Source organism: Patella vulgata, chromosome 9 (assembly GCF_932274485.2).
Source record: "Patella vulgata chromosome 9, xgPatVulg1.2, whole genome shotgun sequence".
In the NCBI taxonomy this organism is placed as follows: Eukaryota; Metazoa; Mollusca; class Gastropoda; family Patellidae; genus Patella; species Patella vulgata.
In genome coordinates this window covers 17260059-17283348 of record NC_065887.2, presented here as the reverse complement: position 1 = coordinate 17283348, position 23290 = coordinate 17260059, and the positions used below count along the sequence as shown (strand labels likewise).

At 36.4% G+C, this 23290-nt stretch overlaps 1 protein-coding gene across 3 annotated transcripts in view; it reads right to left on the bottom strand.

Annotated features, from left to right (window-relative positions):
- Window positions 1-23290, bottom strand: part of LOC126832036 (innexin unc-9) — a 78062-nt gene that overhangs the window by 28253 nt on the left and 26519 nt on the right. The window contains exon 1 of one of the 3 annotated variants that reach the window (XM_050562731.1): window positions 2373-2391. The exons of the other annotated variants lie outside the window; for them this stretch is intronic. The gene's annotated coding sequence lies outside the window, so the exon portion shown is untranslated. Of the gene's footprint in view, window positions 1-2372; window positions 2392-23290 lie in introns of those variants that run through there. 3 annotated transcript variants of the gene reach the window in all.

The following is a 23290-nucleotide window of genomic DNA, read 5'->3' as shown; positions in this document are numbered from 1 at the left end:
AATGAACACTACAGAGAGAGGGAGAGAGAGAGAGAGAGAGAGAGGGGAGGGAGAGAGAGAGAGTTTAACGTCCACTCGACACAAAATAGGTCATTTCGGGATAAACATATGGCTCAATTTTATTTCAATAATTCGATTCGCGTAGGGGTCTTTAGCAGTGGGAGGAAACCTGAGTTCCCGGAGAAAACCTTACTCCTTGTCACGTACAACCGAGGAATCGAAACCATTCAGCCATCCAACCCCCCGTGAACATACGTCGATGTCAACCGGTATAATGAAGGGGAATTTTGCCCGAAAAACGGTGCTACTGACTATTCTTTTTTTCGAATTCCAGCTGTCAAAGGATCCGTATATTTGCCAGAGGCAAATCGCCCTGCGTCACTGCATGGACTAAATATTCTTTGCCGAGGACGGGATCGAACCCGAACCCTCTGGTTAATGAGACAGCGACACACCCCAACAATTTTTTAAAAAAAAAGCATTAAGAAATCAAGAAAAAACCTTGGTCTGATGATGATGGGAGTGTCATTCACGTCCACTTCCACCTAGGGTGGTTTCGCAGACATCGTCTATATTTTGAGTCCAATTAAGCAATCACATTGAGTAAATATTAGCGATATACCCGCTTAAAGGGAATTATATAACGTCATTATTTGGAGCATTACGAAGTTTCGAGAGTAGGTGGTAAAATAGGCCAAATTTACACTCTATTACGAAAACCAAGTGTAAATTAATGTGTTTCTCTGCTGGACGCTAATTGGTTATAATTTGCGGAAGAGAGGGGATGAAAATTGGTGGACGTTTGTCACTCATCTGATAAAAATCATCATATAAATGCTAATAATAAACATGTCTGTGATTCGGTGACATTATTTAGATACCATGTATGTAATTATATGGTCGAACTACATACATGTATACACAATAATTATACAATTTACTAATATAATTGAGCCGTGAACTGATCACAAATGTTGACGATATAGAGACCATTATACAATTTCTAGTTATTGTTTATTTATTTTCACCATTTTTTTTTAAATTTAAGAATGCGGTAGACATACAGTTTTATACGTCTATGATAGTTTATAATGAAAGAGGTAGACACCAAGTAACTTCAAAATATTTGTGATTTTCATCGTCAACGCGAGTCAATTTAAAATTATTTACAATATTTCGAAGGTAACGAAGCCACCATGTAGGCTTAAACAGACAAGGATAGGCAACAACTGCTAGTGTCAATATAAAAATATATAATGTTCCGTCAAACAGTCAAAATGGGTGTTTTTCTACCCTCTAATGTATGCTTTGTCATCTTGATGCTCTAGAGTATGGCGGGATATCGGGTTCAAAATGCGATCTAGAGAAAAAAATTAGAAAATCAAAAGTAAGAAATTCAAAGTAAAATTAGGAACCCAAAAATAGAAAACCAAAAGTAAAAGTGAAAATTCTTAAATAAAATTTAAAAAGGGTATTTTTGTAATGGAAACCTTCAACTTTGTGCATTTAATCTGCAAAAACATCAAACTTTTCAACTTCCAATAGTCCTAATTCTACTTTCATATACCGGTACACAGAATTTTGATTTTTTTTTTTTGAAGAAATCGTAAGTTGAAAATCTGAAGTAGAAAGCCGAAAGTTGGTAGTAGAAAGTAGACATTGTGTCCACAAAAGTAGAATTCTGACAATTGAAAGTTGACAAGCTTTATGTGTCTGTAGATTAAATGCATAAAGTTAGTAGGCTATTAATAGTACTTAAGGCACAAATATCTTCCGACTCTCCCTGGCCTTGTTTTAAAAATTATATGGAATAGCTGACCAATAACATTACAACAATAATTACCAAAACGGCAAGGGAGTGACAGAGTAGAGTAACGCATGGTCTACATTACTGGCTCGTTGCGAATATCCAATTCTTATCGTGACGTGCGCTTATCTATTCTAATATATGGTCTGAATGGAAAAGACAACAGATAAGCCAACTCGACAAGGACAAGGTCATTTCTGTTTACCTGACTCACAGATATTGACAATATGTAATCAACAAAGGTATACTAATATTGACAGCATTTTCAAATCATGTCTTCCAACCCAATGTCTCCCTGAATGACAGTTAAATAGTAAATTATAATGTAGACGCCTAACTACTAATTACAATTATTGACGACACTTGTGATCCTCAGAAGAGAACAGGGCGTAAAAATCATGACAAGACTGGGAATTCGTGTCAAGCGATAAACCCAAAGATAACATCACAGTGACAGAAAAGTGAGGATTATAGGGATATTAATGGATGAAAATGGTAAATCGGTTTAGAATATAATGAAATAAAAAATTCTAGTCATCATCTTTTGTTTGTGTGAAAAACTTACCATTACTTATCGAGTTTGAGTCCCATCATAAAGCGTGTTTGTTTTACTTCTTGGCCTGTAATGAAGGGAACTAACTCTTATTCCAGGCGGCGTAACTCTAAGTGATAATAAAATCATTTGGGATCAGACCACTATGATATAATCCTATTTTCTCAGTTTTCGTTGGCGTTAACCAATCTCAACACAATGCCATCTTCAATACCTCACATTACCCATTTAAATCTAATTTCTTGACCGGATTGATATTTGGACTCCCTAGATTCGCAGGCGCAGATCACGGAGACTACATAATATATAGTGCATGCATACCGCTCAGACTATAGTGTTTTAAATTATTCCAAATATTATTATAATACCATAACTAATGTATTAAACATTAAAATTGAAATAAATAACACCAACAATATATGACATATTTCACTGAGGCATTAACATTTTTGCAATTTCTACCCCCCCCCCCCGCACACACACACAATTCCCATCCATTTATTCTATTCCTTCATTTTCACAACTACGCTAGCTGACCAATCAAAAGATGTGTTTCCTCGATAGTCGTGAGCCTAAATAAAATACAAATCTTTAAAAAGATATATCCAGCTGAATACATTTGTTACTAAAGGCATTATATCTTTCGAGCTAATTCAAGAGAAGCCTTTCGAATAATCAGGGGGGAGGGGGGCTAGGTAGCCCTGGGCCCTGGGACCAACTGGTTTTCTTTGGGCCACATCACCCCATGGTGAAGAATTAGTGAGATGGCGGGACAACGAAAATAGATTGCTTTAACCTTTCCCGGATTCGAAGACCCGCTAGTTAGGCTTTACACTTCCAAGACAACGAATGTTGGCATAATACGCGGGTATTTCATCCAATATCAGATTCCGATGCACCGCAATATTAAATTGCAGGCTAACAGTAATACAACAATGGAGTCTACAATTTGACCCTTCCTGGTCGTTATACATACATTCTCAGATAAACATAAGTTTATAGGTTCGCAGAGATGGCCGAGTTATATTCCAGAATCCATGAAACACACCTTTAAACCTAGAATTGTTATAAATCATAAGAAGGGTCATCGATTGAGCTTATCCAAAACAGAAAACTTTAATTTATTTCCGTTTTAGATCCACCAGCGCTGAAATCTCTGGTTATCTGCATTAAGCCGTAACGACATAGGCCTAAGTAAGACAAATATCCCCTGGTCCAGTTCTCCAGAGAAATTCTGTTTTCATGCTTATCCCATCTCTACGTCTACTTCAGAACCGGGCCAAGAAAACAGTTTATCTTGAGAAACGTCCATTTACCATAGTAAGCATCATGAAATGGGGTTTTTACGTCTTACTCTTCGGCACCAACCGCATAATAAGTATAACAATGCTTCATAAATATATTTTAGCCCTATCTATAATGCCCATAGATCTGCGCGTAGTAGGCCATTGAATGGTTGAAAATTCAACAGTCGGGGTCAGATTCAGGAGCGCCCTTATGTTCCCGGAGAGAAGACTACCTTACACCATGTCACCCATCCCTTACACCACCTAAACTAAGCCACACAAAAGTTGAATTCAGAAAAAAAATTATTTCATTGCAATTTCAATTTCAACGTTAGGTAATGAAATGAAATGGGGTTTAACGTCCTACTGCTACATTTCAATGTCACCCATCCCTAACACCACCTAAACTAAGCCACACAAAAGTTGAATTCAGAAAAAAAATTATTTCATTGCATTTTCAGTTTCAACGTAAGGGAATGAAATGAAATGGGGTTTAACGTCCTACTCCTACATTTCAACACCACCTGGTCTAATGCAAACGTACATACGCCATGGGTGTGCCATGAGGCAAGTTTTGACTTTACCTAGTGTATCGTAAAGCAGTTATTTCACTAAACATATAGTTAAAATTTATAAAAAAAAAAAAAAGTCTTATAAAAAAAAATCTTGTTTAAGGATATCTTTGACATTTTTGAGGACACTTATAACGAATTCAAGTTATTATTTCTTGAGCTATTTTTTACTCTTTTCGGTCACTTTGACATGTTGTTCAACCAATTGACAATCGTCTTGTTTGTGAGCTAATTAAATCAGTCCTGGATTATGGTTGTCTATAGGAGAAAATGAAATGAAATGGGGTTTAGCGTCCTACTGTTCTAATCCCACTGGGCTAATGTAGACGGGCATACGCCATATAACAGTGTGCTATGAGGGAAATTTTGCCCGAGTAGCGGCACCATGGCCTATTCGAATTACAACTGCCAAGCGATCTTTTACGTGCATGCCAATGTATACACCGGACCTCGGTTTTTAGTCCCACCAGAACGACTAGACAGCAGTCCTTGTCAGTCCCTCCGTCCTGCACCACTGACAAGAGTAAACCACGTCGGAAAATCCCGATGAACTTTCTCGGCCCCTGGGTTTAATTCGAACAGGATCCTTTCATCAAAATGATTACTAAAAATCCAATAATTATCATTAAATTCGACTTCAAAATTTACAATCAAAGAAGAAATTATTTTTATTATTACTTAAAAGAATTTCAGAAACGAGATCAAAATGATTACTAAAAATGCAATAATTATCATTAAATTCGAATTCAAAATTTACAACCAAAGGAGAAATTATTTTGCACCGTAGTATCAGCTATTTCCACCCCAACCTGACCTGATCAACCACATCTAAATATGAAATTCATTTTAAACACAAACAATTTATTTCTTCTGTTAACTAATGCCAATCAAAGAAGATAATTTTGGGAGCCGTAATAGCAAAAAACAGGATACAATATGGAACACAACTGCTTTGTATTACTGCATGAGCGATGTTTCGACTAGGATTATCAAGCAATGATGGGGGTTGCGTGACGGAATGGTTAACGGTCTGTCATTGCACCCGATCCGCCTATTATTAGCCTGCTAGTAGTAGAAAGTTGTTAGTCATTTTTAGATGCTCGTAGCAGCGCTAAGGGTGCCTCTGCGCCTCTGGGGGTAAATTGTTAGCCGCTACAGTAACAACTAACAAGGGCAGCCTTTGTTATCTACTATTAGCAACCAACAAAGGCTGTAATAGTTAGTAGACCTATCCGCTATTAGCTTATTTATAAATCATTATTTTCTCGATCTCCGATAAATGGGAATAAAGGATAGAATTTGTATAGACTGCCTTCTTATGACGACCCGAACAATCTTCCAAGTTAGAACAAATCTTTCAAAAAACTTTGGCCTAAAATATATAGCCTACCGCCCGTCGATCCTCGCCACTGTATGTTACCGGGGGATCGAACCCGTAGCGTTGAACCTGGGTGTAGATTAGTCTATAGCGTAAAAGACTATGGAGTGCAGTAATTAATAAATTGTTTTAATAGCATTCGGTAATTGAACTGGAATATACAGGTCACACTAAAAGATTATATGCAACACAAATACCGTACTGCTTATTATTAGGCTGGAGGGGGGTCTGGAGTTTGCTCCCGGTGTGAATCCGTCGTGATTTTTTAGGCAAAGTTTACCCTTGTCAGTAGGACAGGGCGGAGTGCCTCAAGGAAAAGCTATATAGTCGTTCAGATGGGACAGAAAGGAGGTCCCGCGTACACGTAGAGGAATCCTTCAGTTTTGAATCGAAATAAGAGTACGCCGTACCCAGTACCGCCGAAGACCGGGACCCCCCCCCCTCACCCCAATAGCATACTGCATGCTGCATTGGGTCTATATGATGTTATTGTTAAATCCCATTTCATTTCTCCATGAACGGGAATCTTCGTTCCCTGCATTATTGGCCAAGAATTTCATCGGGTTTATTCGACATGGTTTCCCCTTAATTGTCAGTGGTGCAAGACGGAAGGCCTGACAAGAACAGTTGTCTAGTCGTTCGGATGCGACGAAAAAAAGAGGTCCCGTGTATACATTGGCATGCACGTTAAAGATCCCTTGGCAGTTGGAATTCGATATAAGAGTAGGCCTAGACCATATTTCCACTGCCCGGGCAATATTTTCCTTCATAGCACACTGTATGGCGTATGCCCGTCTTCATTAGCCCAGTCGGGGCCGAACAGTAGGACATTAAACCCCAATCATTTCATTTCATGAACGGAAATCGTCTTCAAGAATCGCATTGTGAGTTACTAGGGTTACGCTGTCTCTCGAACTACTTTCCTGCGCTCTTTTGGACAAGGTCCAAGGTCAACAAGGTGGGAAAGAGCGCCATATTAATACTTAAAACTTAGAAAATCCAAAATACGAGGTACCGGTATCTTACTTTATTTTATAAAAGATCAGACTTAAACAGGGGATAAAACCCATCCAAAGACTGGGCTTTAATAGTTAGAGAGACAGAGAGAGACTCGGACTCGGGAGTGAGAGATGCCAGATGGCAGATGGGGATTAAGTCTAACTAAGATTAGCTAAACTAACTTAGTCTCTAAGTCTAATTCAATATCATCCACCAAAGTCTTACTCGTTGAAAACACGAATTATTTGTCAATTCAAATCAACATTGATGTTGTGATCTTACCGGGAAAAGGTAAGCTTCTGATAACCAATATTTAAAATAAAATAAATATTTTACCATTGCATTGGTACACGAATCGTGTACGGTGCCATAGTACGTTTGATTGTCATTTGTAACAAAGGACCGAGGCTAGACATATTCCACAACTGAATACTTATATCAAACGGTGACGCCATGAGAGCATGCGCGATAGACTGAAATAACCAGATACTAGAAATAGCGATTCGGTTGAGACTCATGCCATATTTCGCTGGAGATAACTGATTTGAAATTAGAGTCAAAACGGAAACAATTGAATGTAAATCAGTTTATTTATATACAATCAGATTACATTATTATTTGTTGCGACCCATTTGGGTCAATTTCTAGGTCCCAAACATTAGCGATTTACTTGATTTAGCTCCTTTAAAGTCCACTCGTCTCGACCACTTGACACAATCCATTAAACTAGGCCTAAATCATTTCGGGACTAATAGGCCTATTGTTAAATTCACTTGACAGTCGACCCATGCACGCCGTGTTAGGCTCAATGACAGATTTTGTGAGATAGTGCTAAACAATATTCCTACTGCCATCAAGATCAAGCACTATTAGTATTTGGCCGTACTAGGTTTGAAGCCTACTTGTACTTGTAGCCTAAACTACTAAACTAGGCCTATGTTAACTATGTAGACCTACTGGTACTAATGCCATTTCTGATGATATGGATTTTGATGATATGAATTTTGAAGATATTAATATGATGATGAAACAAAATGAAATGAAATGCTGAAATGGGGTTTAACATCCTACTTTTCTGCTCTTTCTGGGCTAATGAAGAAGGCATACACTATCGTCTATCAATATGTTATGATGAGGCAAATTTTGGACAGAGTGACACTAATGTAGCCTACGTAAGCTTACTCTTTTTTGGAATTCTGTCTGTAGGGTTCTTTTAGTTCTATGTGCAGGACGCATTTTTCTTTCCATCCAAGCAACTAGGCACTGTTCCATGCAAAATTCAACCAGAAACATTATAGCCTGTTTTTGTGGTTTAACAAATTCCAATGGCAAAGCATATACTGATCTATAAAAGCATCTATAATGCGACTCTAGGCTGGGCCTTTCTATTCATGCTAATTAGCGAACTGAACAGCAAGTCATATGTATGTGTGCAGCATATGCAGGGGGGGCGTACTTATTCTTTTTAGAACACCTGATAGCACTTTTTGTTCACATTACCTGGTACCGTACGGTAATATATAATTAATGTTTTTCTTTCGTATTGTCAAAGAATAATCTGAATCGACCTATAGAATTAAAAGTGTACTCATAGTAAAGTTTCAGTCGATAACTAAACAGTCCTTTGCTTGCTTCGGGTGTTAAGAAACATTATTAAAATTTCATTTCATTTTACAGAGGATGTAGGCCTAGCTCAGAGTTCAGAATAGATCACACTTCCTCTCAACAATAACTGATAAATGAGTATATCAATCCAAATGGTTATGCCTATTGTAGCTATTGAACATTGTACTGTATCCCTGACCTCCCCTGCACGCGCTGTATCATAAAGTCTGTCATTGAGTCGAGTCAGTCGACAGGCGTGGTTTCGAATCCCCGGTTGTACGTGACAAGGAGTAGGGTTGCCTGTCCAACCTCGTGGGTTTTCTCCGGGTCCTCCGTTTTCCTCCCACTGCTAAAGACCCCTAAGCGCATGCGAATTATTGAAATAAAATTAAACCATTTGTTAGTCCCGAAATGACCTAGTTTGTGTCGAGTGGACGTTAAACCCCATTTCTCTCTCCCCTGACCTCCCGAATATGATGTAAATAAACCAATGCCAGTGGATGGTGTATCAGAATTCATGAATGGACAGATAGACTGTACATCCACAAGTCTATTAAAGTTAATATCCGATTGATAAACAGTTTTTAAGGTCATGAGACAAAGAAGCCTATAAATTTTCAGTGAAAGTTATGGTTCTTATTATCGTATTGACATTGAATTTATAGTGTTTAAGGTCATGATACATGATATAGGACTTTAAACCCCATTTCATTTCATTGCAGGTCATGAGACGAAGAAGTCTTAATTTTCAACGATTTCTAATAATTACTGCCAGAGTTACGGTCCTTGATCACATAATCAAAAATGAAATGAATTGGGGTTTAACGTTTTATTGTTTTTCTCCTATACTGGGCCAATGTACAAGGGCATAGGCCATACAGTGTGCTTTGAGGGAAATTTTGCCCGGGCAGCGGCACTATGGCCTACTCTTATATCGAATTCCAACTGCCAAGGAATCTTTTACGTGCAAGCCAATGTATAAACAGGACCTCGGTTTTTCGTCTCATCTGAATGACTAGACAGTTGTCCTTGTCAGGCCTCCCCCTTCGTCCTGCACCACTGACAAGATGAAACCACGTCAGAATAAAGCCCATAATCAACCTTGTGATTATGAACAGATTGAAACGGAATTGCCATTTAATAATCTAATTTAAAAATGGATGTACAAGACTTTGTGTATATCGTAACAAACAGTAGCAATGAAAATAGAGACTACACTGAATGCAGTAATTTTACTGAAATTTTCAAATTATTCCTTGTTCAAAGTCTTTAATTGTTTTTTTTCTTCAATAAGCTTACGGATTACAGTTTTTTTTTGTGTTTACAACATTACTATAATCCTTTCATCCTACATCAGGACTACAGATATTTCTTGTGTTTTTTAAAATCGTGTAGTTCTTTACTAATAGTACATGTTTAATGTATGCTTGACAGGTCAGATTTTATTTGTTCCCATCTGCTGTAAGATGGCACCAGTAATGGTTACTCAACCCAAAATTTAGTTACATGTCTGTTTTGTCTGGTCCATAACACTATCATTGGGCATGATGGATTCTTCATATCGTAATACTCCTGTAATGTATTTATTTTAGATTTGTCAAAAGATGAGGTAAAAAAATTATCAATGGAGGAAAGCAATGCTTCAGGTTCGCACCTTCATCAGTCTCAATATTGAAAATTCTGTATGTTGCAAAGAATTAATCACTTAAACATACGTTATTCAAGAGCTCAATCTGCCTATTGCAGGTTTTTCTTTAGACCTGAAATTTTATATTATATAAACTAGTAATTAGACATTTATTTACATGACAAGCATAAAATCAACTCTTGATACCATCGGATATCTCTGATATTAACTAGATTAGAATGGTTCAGCCATATTTTGATTTAATTTAGAAATGAAGGAGCGAGACTTAGCTTCGAACAACCAGTACGGTGGTTGCAATTATTGTACATGTCTTGTCAAACCTTCAAAGGCTAATATCTTTGCTTGCAATAGAGTAATTTGAACGAAATTTTCAATATATTCATTTTGCATTATCTATTTTCAAACTATTATAATAAGAACGGCCTGCTCTTTATCTATATCTTGCATAATGACAATAATGTATCTTTAATCTTTTCAATACACGTGGCCCCAGTAATTGGGTCATCACACAGGTCACAGCCTAGGTAACAATTTTCTGTGGGATCCAGTAACTGGGCCTATTCCAAGCCATGAATTAACTAGAATGCTTACAACCACATTCAATTAAACAAAGTAGGACCAAAAGTGAATAGGCCTAGCTGTAGTAGAATGATGATCACAAAGCTAGTCACCACAGTGACCAGTAAGGAATAGATTAAATGGGTATCAGTATCGCTGAGCAATTCACTGAGCAAAATAATACTTTTAAAATTATGTGTCTTAAAGATACATTATGGGAGATTTTAATAGAGAGTTGGCCATTCTTGCTGTAAAAGTCCAAAAATAGATGATGAAAGAGGACTATATTGAAAATTTCAGTCAAATTACTTTATTCTGAACAAAGTTATCACCATTGTAATTTTTGACTAGAAATAGGCGTCAACTCTTTCTTCGCCGTCTCCGAGAATGGCCGATCGTTTGATTGACAGGCGTTAACTCCACCTACATAATCTTGATTATCAAGTAACATTTTCAATGACTGTGGTACCGTTAGCCTATTCGGTTTGAGATGGGGTTGCACAATTCAATTCGTATCACATTTATTTTTACTACAAATTAAAAATAAGACTTTTAATATATATATAAGAAGCGAAAGTTTGAAAAGAATGGACCAAAACAATGAGGATAATTATAGCTGTATATATCGAACTTTCAATCACATTGACTGACATGCGGCATCGCTCAACAGCGGCCTAGCTTCGTACACTCTATCATTTAGCCTCGATCTTAAATTTCCGGGAGTATGACGTCAACTTAACGGTTAATCTCCGCTTACGACGCCATTTAAAAATTTAATCTCCGCTTACGACGCCATTTAAAAATTTAATCAATCAATGAAATCCTGTTTAAATCCAAGCCATCCGTGGGTCTACAGAGTTGATTTTGTGCTTGTTGTGTAAATAAAGATCTAATTTATAATTTCTATGACATCTGAAGTCTAAATAAAGACTTGTAATAATCAGATTTAGCTCGTGCATAATGTATGTTAAAATATTTTTTAAGTTCTTTGAAATCCTATCGTCCTGTTTAGTTGAAATCCTGTCGTCCTGCTTTGAAATGCTAAATGATCACTTAATACCCTCAGTTCTCATATATTTGGTACCTTATCTTTTATCTTAATACACACCTTGGTTATTATTATCTTACTTACTTTTTCTTCAAAAATACTATTTGTTTTTTACAGGAGTCAAGGCTGGAAGGCAACTGAAAAAAATCAGTATTAACTAAAGATCACTAAACTTACCTAACAACACAACAAATACCAGAAGGGAAATCTTCAGCAAAAAACAGATACATTTGAATACAGTGTAACATCTAATTCTCTACACCCGTTAATAAATTATTACTATGATACACTCTGAGAAGAAGTCGAGCTACTTCAACTGGACAAATTAACTGATTACTAGAAATCTGAAGGAGCTGCTAATGCCTCAACATTGTCTCACAGTTTACAAACAGAACAGGTTTGTTTAATGCCTAAAGTGATAATATGCAAAAATATAAAACATGTTCGGAAAATTGATCTTGCGGATGATTTCACAGAAAGCACTTTGTTTGACTATTATGAAGATGATGATGACGGAGATAATGATAAAGATATAGAATGTGTACATGTGTTGACTAATAGTTCATTTACCGAGTGTATTGATAAATAGTCTGTTTATCAATATATGGAGTGTATTGTTTATCAACATATTGAGTGTACTGTTTATCAACATATTGAGTGTAGGCTATTGATAAAGAATTGGGTGAAAAAACATATTTAGTGTACTGAAAAATAATTTTTTATCAACTTATCGATTGTATTGATAACTTTTGTTGATCACCATATTGACTGCATTAGATAAAGTGTTATAAACTTGTTGAGTGCATTGTTACATATAGAGAATCTCTTATCAGTCTTTTTTAATATCAAAAAATATCAACACAAGTTGATAAAGTAACAAAAAACAAGGCTCTGCCGAGTTTTTTTTTACTTTATCAACGAGTGTTGATATTTTTTGATATAAAAAAAGACGAGTAGGTGATTTTATTTATCACCCAATCCCTTCTTTTAAAATTATGTGTCTTAAAGATACATTATGGGAGATTTTAATAGAGAGTTGGCCATTCTTGCTGTAAAAGTCCAAAAATAGATGATGAAAGAGGACTATATTGAAAATTTCAGTCAAATTACTTTATTCTGAACAAAGTTATCACCATTGTAATTTTTGACTAGAAATAGGCGTCAACTCTCTCTTCGCCATCTCAGAGAATGGCCGATCGTTTGATTGACAGGCGTTTACTCCACCGACACAAGTTAATAAGGTAACAAAAAACAAGGCTCTGCCGAGTTTTTTTTACTTTATCAACGAGTGTTGATATTTTTTGATATAAAAAAAGACGAGTAGGTGATTTAATGTATCACCCAATCCCTTCTTACATCCACAAATAGATAAATATAATTCTTTGCTGTAGATTTCACTTTTACTGAACATTACGGCGTAGTGATACATCATTTTTGACAGCAATTCAACCATTGCAAAGTCTTTTATATTGACCCAGTGTTTCCATCAAGGTCAATTGAATAACAATAGTTCATTTTTAATAAATAAAAAAGTTACGTTTAATAAGAAAAAAACTGTTCTTTGAAAATAAAAAAAGTAGTTCCTTTTTGACTGACCAATCAAATTCATGTAAAGCGATATCTCCTTAGGAGATATCGCAGTAGATTATGAAATATATCACACAAGCGATATCTACTGTAGAATGTATTTGGATGATAAAATTTATTAAGTGTTAAGAAATGTTTATTTATCAGCTTATAGACTGTATTGATATAGGATTACAAACTTTTATCAATATTACTGTAAATAATTTTATGTTTATTTTCTTAACTATAGTGTGAATAATATGTTCATTTTATCAACTATAGTGTATCAAGTGTATTGTTAAATTTTGTTGATCACAATATTGACTGTATTGATAAAGTGTTATAAACATATTGAGTGCATTGATACATAGTTTATTCAGTGTTAGGAAGTGTTCATCAGCTTATTGACTGTATGTATAATTTTTTCATTTAATCAACTATAGTGTACATGGCGAATTGCTCATTAGTTAAAATAACTTATTGTTTATATGAACTATAGTGTGAATAATTTATTTCTCATTTTATTGATTATACTGTGAATAATGATTTGCTCATTTTATCAACTATAGTGAAAATAATTTATTTTGCTAATTTTAACAACTGTAGTGAAATTAATATATTGTTTATTTTATCAACTATAGTGTGATTGATTTATTGGCGATTTTATTTTGTTAACTATATTGTAGATAGTTTATTGTCATTTTATCAATTATGGTGTGAATAATTTGTTCATTTTATCAGCTATAATTTATTGATTGATTAATAAAAGGATGTCGATATTATATTTCTTGTTGTAATTCTTCATAAATTGAGAAAACTTGCTATTTTGAAGGAAAATAGATATGAAAAATTCACATAAATTAAAATAATTGTAGCAGACAATTAATATTCAATGGCAATTTGATAAATGTCAGCACGATTTCAAAATCAGAGAGGCACTTTAATTAAATCATTCTAGAAAACGACTTACTAAATGGATCAAAGCATGACACATGACACATTGGTCAGAATAACACTGGCCACCTCAACGGCATATTCTTGTCCTGCCATCCGCAGTTGATAGCAATACCGACTCTTATCTGTGAAAAAAAACGTTCTCCACTGTCTGTCTCACCAGTTCTCGTGTTGTTGGGTAAACTGTAGACGTTCACGTCGATGGCGTGGGATGGGGATCGGTCCACGGTAAGGTCTACGGCAATGGATGTTCTCTCTGTTAAGACGTCGGCGCACTGTATCGGTACTAATGGGTCTTCCGTGTGTTCCCACTGTCTGACGTGCTGTCTCAGATGCCTGTGTGAAGGGATTCTACAATTGCTGTCGCAGAACATGGCAGTCTTTTGGCCTTGTGGGGCGATCATCCGTGGTGTTGGTGGCTCGAAAGCGTTGCTGAAGCCTGTAGATGGTCCGAACATTGACCTGGAAGTGATTGGCAACGGCTTGGGCAGTGTGGCGAGCGTCGAGTCTTCCAAGCGCCTGGTCCCTCTGAGCTGTCGTGAGTCGTGGCATGCTGCTGACGTTGTAGTGTGAATGATTCAACCAGGTATGGGGTGCATTTTATAGGACTGGTCCCGGTGAACAGCATGAGTTACTTGAAAATCATGGAGAACACATTACCATCTCAGAAGTCAGGTTGCGTTTTTGAGAATATTTCCTGGGTTCAATTCCGTGTTTGAGAAGGAGCCTTATTGCTCAGGTAAGGTTGGAGATGTGGTCACAAATAATAAAAACATTTGACATATTTTATGCAATGCGTCTATTCAGATTAACATACCAACCCGACGTTTCGTTTGCTGCTTAGTATATGTCATGTACAGATTGATCGATATGGAAAATTTACACAAATTAAAATAATTGTAACAGACATTAATATTTAATGGAAAAGCCATTGTTAAACCATTATTAAAGAAATCCAACATGGATCCAGATATTCTGTCGAATTACCGTCCAGTCAGTAATCTATCTTACATTTCAAAACGCCTAGAAAAGTGTGTTCTAAATCAATTAAATGATCATATTTATTCCAATAACCTTCAAAATCCATTACAATCTGCTTACAAACAATACCACAGCACAGAAACTGCTTTACTCAAAATCACCAACGATATCTACCGAGCTTTAGATCAACAGAAATGTGTTATCTTGGTACTCTTAGATCTTATATACATATAGATCGCTCAGCCGCATTTGATATGCTCGATACCGAAGATTTTCATGATGCATTATGGTGTGAAATTAGCTTGCGTGGTTCTGTCTTTAACTGGGCTAAGTCATATCTAACCAATCGCACCCAAGTTGTCAGAATTAGAGATTCAACATCCGATGATAATATAATGCCTTGTGAGGTACCGCAAGGTTCTGTACTCGGACCTGTACTTTTTATCATCTTCACAAAGTCTACCATTAAGATTGATGAAGGCTATGGGCTAAATATTCATGTGTTTGCAGACGACTCCCAACTTTATATTGAATTTGAGACAGACTCTCAACATTCCACGATACAAAATATAGAACTTTGTCCCACGGAAATTCTTGGTTGATGACAGAACATTTTTTTAAATTAAATCCAAATAAAACAGAAAATCTAGTCGTTGGAACTAACTAACAACTCTGAAAAATTGATCAAACGCTAGTTAATTTTGATAAAGAAGTGATCACAGGATCCTATAACTCTCGAAATATTGGTGCTGTATTAGACTCGAACCAATCGTTGAACGATCACATACAAAGTATTTGCTCCACCACCTTCTATCATATACATCGAATTTGAAAGATCCAACGCTATCCCATTATTATTATTATCAGGATTACTATGGCCGACATTAATATAGTAATATGTCAAGTACAGATGGATCGGTATGGAAAATTCACACAAATTAAAGTAATTGTGGCAGGCAAGTAATATTCAATCGCCACACGTCCTATGTGTAGTACATATATTTGCGCCCATGATTTGGGTTTTTTGGGGAATAACAGATCGATCGGTATGGAAAACTTACACCAAACAAGATAACTGTAGCAGCCAGTTAATATATTATGGCAATTATATTATCCCCACACACCTTACGCGTTTAACATGGCAATTTTGTAATCGGCACACTCCCTAAATGCGTATTACATGCATTTGTGCACGGTATTTTAGGGTTACGACGGCCGACTCTCGAATTGTGTAAGTATAGATATACCATTTTGTGAAATTCACACACATTCACGCCAAAGAACATGATAAATCCGTCATATAATTATGCATTTATACGTTTGTGGGTGAGGAGACGTAATCCTCCCAACGAGCCACGGTGTAAGACGCTGGTTCATTAATCAGGGTATCCGATCTAGGTGCTGGCCGAGGGAGTTTCTTGGGATTTCCAATCGCGGTTTCCACTTGTCAGTGATGCAGACAGTGTCTAGCCGTACACGTTGGTAATCAAGTAAAAGAACCCTTGATTGACAGTTGAGTAGTTGAATAAGAGTAGGCCGTGCGATTTGATATCCGGATAAAATTTCCCACATAGCACAATGCATGTCGTATGCTCGTCTTCAGTATCACCTGCAGTTGGTGCAGAAAAGTAGGACGTAAAACCGCATTTCATTTTGTAATCCTCCCAACGCATATTCCCTAACCTTTTTGTGCGATCGATGTTACCGGTAGTTATGTGTATCTCAGTCAGTCAATATGGAGAACCCGACGAAAACCCACTAGGCTACTGGTTGGGTAGAGATGGTTCCACTACTGATGTCTTCCGCCTTACTCCAGCCACAGTAGTAGCTCGTCCTGCGGAGTTCCTTTGCGTAAGTTTTTTAGTCAAATGACTACAAAAAGGTTACTGACCTACAGCTCCCTTAATTTATACATAAACTGGCCCAAAACTGTACTGCACATAGCTTAACATATAATAAACCAATTCCCATTGAAATAAAGGTGAAGCCTTACCGCATAATTATATGATATGAAACCAAACTGCTACGAGTAATTTTTCGCCTACCGAACTTATTTCATCTGGCCGGTGTCATGGCGGCTTTCACATTATAAGAAACACCGCTTTGAAAATGTAGATCGCATTACCACAAAGTAACTACTTTAGTGGTCCAGTCTTCACTATTGTGATAGAATTACTATATCAATTGTAGCGTTAAACTGTGTGTTTAACTATACATTTAATTGTAGCTAATTGCCTCATGCTGATTGCAAACTTGTCTCAAGTTTATCAAAAGATAGGTTGACTGGCAACTAAACATGCGCCCACAGCACCTTTGTCTTCGGAGAAGTCCGTATGGGTCATATTTGTTGTTTTGCAGGTGGAAACATCAAAATGACACAAAAGCTGATCAAAAGAAACAACCTATTAATAAGTAATAAAGTAATTAGCCTGTAGAGAGTCCACAATATGTTTCAATGTCAGTGAGGGCTATAACTCTGCCAGTAATTATTGGTAGTCACTGAAAATCAATGTTTTTTTTTTCGTCTGATGGCCATAACACTTACATCTTGTATAAGAGAGAGAGAGAGAGAAATGGGGTTAAACGTCCACTCGACACAAACTAGGTCATTTCGGGACTAACATGGTTTAATTTTATTTCAATAATTCACTTGCGCATAGGGGTCTTTAGCAGTGGGGGGAAATCGGAGGACTCGAAGAAAACCAACAAGGTTGGACAGGCGACCCTACTCCTTGTCACGTACGACCGGGGATTCGAAACCACGCCAGTTGACTCAATCACAGGCTTTCTGATACAGCGGGCACATGCTAACCATTCGGCCATCCAACCCCCCTCTTGTATAAGTCAATTGGATTATAACTTTAGCCTTTAGAGCGTCTTTATGACCTCAAGAGGGTCCACAAGCTAAAAACGTGTTTTTTGTACAATCAGGGGACATAATTCAGGAAGCTATGGTTCGATATATGTGAATATCTACTGGAACAGAGATCCTTTGGATATAAACATATTATTTAAGTTTCATCAATATCGGATAAAAACTGTGACCTCTTTAAAACATTACATACTTTTCCACTATTATCGCACAAGGAGCGTCCATTTTCACGAAATTCGAATTCAACCATCATTAGGGTGTAACCATGATGTATTTGAATAGTTTCGAAAGAAACCGAGATGTTTGGGTTGTAAACATACGTTTTAAGTTTCATCAAAATCGGATAAGACTTGTGACCTCTGGAGTGTCCACAAGCTAAAAACGTGATTTTTGGACAATAAACCTATATTAAAATTGTGACCTGTAGCGTGTCCACCCAAAAACAAATCGTGGACGGACAGACAGACAGGGACGACAACAATATACGTCCACATCAAAATGTGGGCGTAAAAAACTGATCTAATTATTTCACAAAGTTTAATCAATAATGATTACGTTACATATGCATGAATTAAAACCAAATCACAGTCTAGATATTTCAAAATTAATAAACAATTATCACAATTTTGCATAATATATACAATATTTCAAAATATAAAACAAAATGTTACATGTATTTACATTCAAAATTTGTAATGAAATAATAAGATCCAATGAAAAAAGTTCTTTATTGTTACATTATCATCAACTCAACTGTCTGTGAAGAAACGATGTAATAACATAACATAACATAACATATTACATTTGATATAGTGCACATTACTGCCATGCATTCAATGGCGCTTCACAAAGTCTTACACAAACCTTAAATGAAATGCTTTACGAAAAAAATATGTTTTGAGTTTCTTTTTAAAATCCGTTACAGTTTGACATTGTTTCACACTTTCTGGAAGGGTATTCCAGAGCCGCGGTCCTAGCACACTGAACGATCTGTCTGCAAATGTTTTACTTTTTGTCTTGGGTATAAATAACATGTTTTTTGATGACGATCTCGTATTGCATGATGAAGTTTAGGACTGCAATAATTCAGAAAGGTAGACTGGGGCAAGGTTGTGGAGACACTTATACACCAGTACCAGTAGCTTGAATTGGCATCAGACTTCAACTGGCAATATATGAAGTTCTTTCAGAGCACCAGTCGAGCTATGGCCGTAATTAACACCAAGAATTAGCTTTGCAGTAAAATTTTGAATTCGTTGGAGAGGTTGAAGAGTAGTTGCTGGCAAACCACAGAGTAGACTATTTCTGTAATCCATATGGGACAAAACTAAAGAACTGGCAATTTGAAGAGATGATTCTCGCGAAAGAAACGGTCTCAATTTCCGCAAGTTGAACATTGCCGAAGCAGCACAACAAGTCTTCTGGGCAAAATGACTCTTTAAGTTTAAGTTTTCGTCCAAATGCATCCCCAGGAATTTAACACGGGATGAAGACCCAACTACAGAATCCCCAACTCTTAATTCGTGGATGGTAGACTTGTGGAGCTGACGGCTACCACCGAAGATAATAACCTCAGTTTTTTCGTCATTCATCTTTAGTCGATTATGCAGCATCCAGATTTTAACGTCGTCTAAGGACTCTGATACGCGGGAAGCAATATGAGATTCTGCATCAAGATCTCCGGCTTTAAAACTGTCATACAAGCTGTGGTCATAGGCGTAGCCAACTAATGTTTGATTGTGTCTGATGCAGGATGCTAGTGTACTGGTATAGCAGATAAAGTAGATCGGACCATTGATGCTACCTTGTGGAACTGAAAAATTGACATGTTTTACATCGGAGAAATCATTCTTAACTTTTACACGAAAACTCCTGTTTTGTAGATATGACGCCATCCACTCTTTTGCAATTTCTGCAACACCAAAATGATTCGACATTATCGTAAGCAAAAGCTTGTGGTGCACGGTAATCAAAGGTTTCTATTTCTAGAATTCAATTTTTAATAAGCTCAATCTTGAAATGCATTTACTAAGCTCCATCTAGAAAGCATTTTACCAATCTAGATCTTGAAATTTCTCCTGTACCATTTTTCTTCTGGTATTCTTCTCTAGATTTCATTATTCCCTACAATGATATATTTGATCAGATAATTTATGTTACATACAGTACACAACCCATCACATTATGTGATCAGCATGAATTATAATACCAATATAGATCACCTGAAAATCAACCAGGATGGTCTTCTCCAGGGCTCCAATATTAATATAAATGCCATTAAATCTAAAAATGACAACACAGGTGAAGTGAATACAGAGGACATGACCGTTCATGCAGCCGGAAATACTCCTGTAACAAGGTACTGCTTAAACTTTGCAGTACTTATCCATTTTTACAATCTAGTAATACATTTCAGGCCTTGATTTCAGTTTATTGGATTAATATATTAGGAGTTTCATCGCTCTCACATAATTAGAACTAAAGTTATCGTGTCCCAAAGCATCAACCAATCAAATTGCTTATCTCTGCTTACCCTAAGTAGAAGATTCTCATCTTCTAAACACCTACGCCAAGTGTGAACATTCTAACTCAATTAAAATGATAGGTATTGTGTTCCAAAGTCTCGACCAATCAAATTGCTTATCGCTCTGCTTACCCCGAACATACTCATTATCGAACTTAGTCAAGGTATTGATGTAATGAAACTATACACCAAGTTTCATCACTCTCACTTAATTAGAACTAAAGTTATCGTGTCCCAAAGCATCAACCAACCAAATTGCTTATCTCTGCTTACCCTAGGCAGAAAGTGCTCATCTTCGAACTCCATCAAGGCATTGACCTAATAAACATCTACAAGAAGTTTGAACATTATAGCTCAATTAGAAGGAGAGTTATTGTGTTCTAAAATCTCTGCCAATCAAATAGCTTATCGCTCTGCTTACCCTGAGCAGAAAATGCTCATTATCGAACATAGTCAAGGTATTGATGTAATGAAATTATACATCAAGCTTCATCACTCAATCAATTTGCTTATCTCTGCTTAACCTAAGCAGAAAATGCTCATCTTTGCACTCATCTTTATTAGGTATTGACCTAATAAACACCTACACCGTCACCAAGTTTGAATATTCTACCTCAATTAGAAAGAGAGTTATTGTGTCCCAAAAAGTGTGACGGACAGACAAACTGACGGACAGACAGACAGACAAACGAACCCATTTTAATAGTTCCCTGCTTTCTTCGAAAGGCGGGGGACAATAAATTTTTTTAGAGAGTTCACAATACAAGATTCACAAAATAATACACAGTGAACGTTAACAAAGTGATGGTTGGGTGACTCTTCGAACTAGCCAAACCCTTACAGAAATTCTGACCTGTAGGGTGTTTATGAAGTATATTGTACAGTAACAACCATTAAACATACATTATGCATGAGCTAAATCTGCCTATTGCAAGTCTTTCTTTAGGCCTGAAATGTTTTCTAAATTATTAATTAGACATTAATTAAAAATACATTATGTAAGATTTAGATAAAGAGCTAGCCATTATTGCTATAACAGTTTGAAAATAGATGATGTAAAATGAATAATTTGAAATTTCCTGTAAATTACTCTATTGCGAATGAAGATATGATCCTTTGAAGTTTGACAAGATGTGTGCATTAATTGCAACCATTTTTCCTTAAGCTAAGCCTTGATACTCCAATTCTAAATTAAATCGAAATACGGCTGAACCGTTCTAATCTATTTAATATCGGAGACATCCCATGGCATCAAGAGTTGATTATGGTCTGGATCAGTTTATTAATATCTTATTAATAATTTAGATAACTTTTCAGGCTAAAGAAAGACCTGCAATAGGCAGATTTAGCTCTTGCATAATGTAAGTTTAACTAATCATCTCTTGATGTCACCTGATTTCTCTGATATTAGCTAGATTAGAACGGTTCAGCCATATTTTGATTTAATCTTAAAAAGGAGGAACGAGACTTAGCTTTGAACAACCAGTACGGTCGATGCAATTATTGCACACGTCTTTTCAAAACTTCAAATTCTAATATCTTCGCTGGCAATAAAGCAATTTGAATGAAATTTTCAATATTATTCATTTTACATTATCTATTTTCGAACTATTATAGCAAGAATGGCTAGCTCTCTATCTAAATCTTACATAATGTATCTGTAAGTTGAAATGAAGGCACATAATTAGAAAGTATAAAGAAATTACTTGAAACATATTCCCCCCTTAAGTTCTTTTTGGGATCATTTCACTTCTGCTGAAGTCTTTAGTTTGATTTTTTCAACTTAAACATCCAACATCAATACATTCTTGTGTCTTTTCTCTGCTTAAGGAGCTTTATTTTTCTCCAAATCAACTTCTAAAAAATATAAATAAAACATAATGTGAAAAATTATTTAGCTACTGCCATGTACATGTACACTAACATAGTTAAAAATACCGCATTGGTTAACCTTCACTTCACTACACAAAAGGCCAATTCAGAATTAGATTGGAGGCCTTGTGCATGTTTAGGCCTATAGTTTACAGAAACTATTCTGAGATGCATCAATGTCCTTGTACGTTGTAAATCGCCACAAACTGGATTTGTCTGTTCTATTTCTGGTCAGTTTAACCCCCCAATTTATTTTTAGCTTGAGAAAATTGTAAAGTAAGTGGGTTTAAAATGTTTATTTCCTTCTGGTAGCCTATTCAGAAGCTTATATTCAAACTAGTTCAAAATTGCAGGGTATTTAAGACCAAATGCTGTTGCACATGTCGTCATTTTGCCAGGAACAGGCTATAGTTTACGGTACTGTGCATGCCCAAAGCAAGCTGGAGCCAGAGATTTTAAGACGGCTACAGGTGGGGTTGTTAAACTGGTTTATTTGGTCCCACCTTTGTGTTCAGACGATATTCAATCCAGTAATATAAAAGGAGAGTCTTTGTGTGCTGGTAAATTTGTACAGATAATCTAACCCTTACTAATAACTTGGTGCAGTAATAATAAGCTTAGCTTTTTCTATGGAAAGAATCTGGGTGGCGATTAATTTGTTTACAAATGAAATTTCCAAAATTAACATAATATTTAACATTACCTCACTTTCCCTTACTAATGACATACACATGTGCTTAGGAATAGTTATTGGGTCCATGGACTGTTTTTCTTTTTTATATGTAAGGTAAACTTATGTACCAGCCACCCTCCTCCCTTCGTTCACTCATTGTTACCAGTCCATGTTTCCCCTTGTCAGTGAAGCAGGATGGAGGGCCTGACAAGGACAGCTGTCTAGTCGTTCGGATGGTACAAAAACCTGAGGTCCCATGTACACATTGACGTGCATGTTAAAGATCACTTGACAGTTGGAATTCAATATAAGAGTAGGCCGTAGCGCCACTGTCCAGGCAAAATCTCCCCTCATAGCACACTGTATGGCATATGCCTGTCTTCATTAGCCCAGT